This window comes from Aplysia californica, unplaced genomic scaffold (assembly GCF_000002075.1).
Source record: "Aplysia californica isolate F4 #8 unplaced genomic scaffold, AplCal3.0 scaffold00641, whole genome shotgun sequence".
Taxonomy (NCBI): domain Eukaryota; kingdom Metazoa; phylum Mollusca; class Gastropoda; order Aplysiida; family Aplysiidae; genus Aplysia; species Aplysia californica.
Window position 1 is genome coordinate 295,597 of NW_004797911.1, and position 3,396 is coordinate 298,992.

Sequence of the window (3,396 nt, forward strand, 5' to 3'; positions counted from 1 at the left end):
GATGGGGGGTTGGGAGGGGGCGGGGCAGAGAGGTAAAGAGACAGAGAAAAAGAGGCAGAAAGAGAGAAAGAACAGTAATAGAGAAATGGTTCCGAAATAGAAGGGAAGGAAACCAAAGACAACATTGAGGTAAACAATTAAGAATGAAGTATGTATCAAGTTGCTCTGGGCATAAAGGACACTTGTAATATTATACTGCCGTACCAATAAAGCCCTTTCGGCATTCAATTTCACTTTTAATTAGTTGATGACTTCATCTCGACAAAATGGTCTCAAGGAAGGAGACAGATTAAGTGAATAGGATATATTTTTTAAAGTATAATATTATGTGAAAGTGGGAATAAGGTGCAGTTTTTTTTCTTATGAAGGGGAAGATGACGGTGTTTTGAGACTGAGAGTCTGATTGGATTTTAGTTTGTAATTTAACTCTTTATCTCCACTACACCGGGGCCCTTTTTGGTACTAAATCTAAAAATGACAAAAACGTCACTAAATTGGTCATTAAAATAAAATTTAATGAATGAAATCCGGATAAAAAATGCCGAAAATTAACTTGATGTCAAAGTCAAAGTCATCGCAAAGGAATGTGCCCGAGCACGGCTCACCGGCACAGTAGTTCCAACCACGAGCTGGAGATGCCGACGTGAACGAATGAGATTCTGTACTATTTTGACGGGTGGGACGTAAGAAGTATGGGGAGCATATAATTGAGCCCAACCCCCTCCACAACTCATTCTTGTTTTAGTTTTAGTAAGTGTTTTACGGCACTTGGTACACAATAAGGTCATATAAGTGCTGAAGATTAGAGGTGCTACAAGAGAGTAACAAACACAAAAAAGGAGGAGAGATCAGGAAGATAGATGTTTGATAGGAAAGAAGAAGCTAACCACCCCAGAGCACCCGCCAACCACCCACGCTCATTTTTGAAATAAGTTTACAACTTCTTTAGTGCATGACGTCACGGTGATCCACATGAGCCCCCACAGAGAGTGGAAAGCCTCGGAGTGCGTCTTAATCTAATTATGCTTACGGTATTGTGCACATTGTTCGCTGCTTAATTAAAAGTCACTGGTTTTACTCTTGTTTCCACTTGCAATTTTACTTTTCCCGATGTATGTAGAAGGTGAAGTGGACCCCGAATGGAGCGCTCAAGTTCATCCTCACCAACTAAACGTACACCTCAGTTACCTCAAGACTTTCAATTTTTATTTTTTATTTTTTGGTAAGTGTTTTACGGCACTCACAACTGCATAATGTGGTATGAGCGTGCGGGACACACAACACATTTTTCAGTTGGTAGGAAATTTTGAATTTTGCCCGGGTGGCGGCTGAAGCCTACTCTAATCGATGTTAGGCCACCATGAGGTCTTTAATGTGTGCAACATGTACACGGGACCTCCGAGATTTTTCGCTCTTGTCCGAGAAGGCTAGTTGTAGGTCTTACCTACAATAAGATCAGGGGTCAGGCTGAAAGACAGCAGTAAGAAGGAGCCAAGGAGAAGCAGTAGAATAGAAAGGCTGCAGAAAGAGTCAGGAGCCCAGAGGAGGGGGCAAAGGAGATGAGGGGGGGGGGGTGCAGAAAGTGGAGACGAAAGCAGACGACATAACATTGTTAGAGAGCAGGAAAGGATGTGAGAAGAGGACATTTTAGAAAAGAAAATTTTCCGTCGTTATCCGGATTCGAACCTGGGACCTATTGCATGAGACTCGAAGACCTTAACCTCTAGGCCACGAGAGCCACCTTCTCAACACTAATTGATGATCGGTTAAAAAAATGTATCACACATGTAAGATGACTCAATCAGGACACCCCCACAGACAACACAAATACTGTGTTAGGGATTCGAATCCAAGTCGGGTGCTCTCGTGGCCTTGAGGTTAAGGTGTTCGCCTACTCTCATTCAAATGCCCCGGGTTCGAATCCGGGTAGCAACCGAAACATTTTCTTCCTTAAAATTGTCTCCTTTGACCTCTTTTCCTGCTTTCCAGCAATGTTCTGTCGCGTTCATCTCCTCTTTCGGCCTCCACTCCCTCACCTCGTTTGCCCCCCTCCTCTGGGCTCCTAGCTCTTTCTGCAGCCCTTCTACTGCATCTCCTTGGCTGCTTCTTACTGCAGTCTCTCAGCCACACCCCTGATCTTCTAGCGGGAAAGATCTACACCTAGCCTTCTCGGACAAGGGCGAAAAATCTCGGAGGGCCCGTGTGCAAGTTACGCACGTTAAAGATCCCTTGGTTGTCTAAAATCGATCAGAGTAGGCTTCAGCTCCCACCCGAGCAAAATTCAAAATTTCCTGCCAACTGAAAATGTTTAATATGTCGCGCGCGCTCAAATGACTTTATGCAGTTGCGAGCGCCGTAAAACACTTACAAAAAAAAAATAGTAAAAAAAAAAAATCAGTCTCCAGCATTGCAACCGGACGCAATACACACCAGCCTTATCAAGCTCTCACTCATTTTGAAATTGTTTCTTTTTAATCTTTATACTCTTAAATATTTCGTTAAAAAAACATGAACACAAATATTATTGTTGTCGTAGACCCATTTATAATGAAAATACTCATTATTTTTGGATCTTCCTCCTATAAAAAGATGTTAATTTTTTTTCTCCTCTGCAGCAGTCCTGTGTATTAATTACTTCCTCCTTTGTTTCAATCACCGTTCTTGTCTCCCTGAAAGCAGACAACTCGATATGCTGTCCCGTCTCGGGTGCTTACCTTTAACTCTAAATTTAGAAATGTTATTACTTGCTGATAATTTAAAGTGGATGACTTCCCTTCTTCTTTTTATAAATGAGCATTATTGACCGAAGTACTGTGTTTTTTTCTCTCAATAGTATTGCAAAAATAATAATTTAATTTAAAAATCTTTTTATATTTCAGAAGTGTGACGCGTTTATTTGAGTAGGCATAAGTTGAATAATTACCACTCTCGTTTTCCTGAAAGATGGACAACAGGAAACAATGTCCATTCCCAGTTGTTCACATTTATTTCTAAATTTAGAAACGTTGTTGGTTCATGATTATTAAGAGAGGATGACTTCTCATTTTTCCTTTTTCTTTTTAGTATTATTGACCGAATTACTGAAAAAAAGCATAAGGAAAAAGAATATCTCCGGCGGGCTTTAATAAAACAGGGGCAACAATGTTGTCAAAAGCAATAGCGGCAGAGTAATGCCTGAAAGCCATAAGAAAGTTTGACCCCCCCCCCAAAAAAAAAAGCCCGACATATTATAAATATTTAGGCAGGTCTACAACTTCTCTTCCATTTTGGATTTTAGAAGTTAACCCCAGTTCATGATAGACGAATTATTATCTCCTTCTTCTTCTTCTTCTTCTTCTTCTTCTTCTTCTTCTTCTTCTTCTTCTTCTTCTTCTTCTTCTTCTTCTTCTTCTTCTT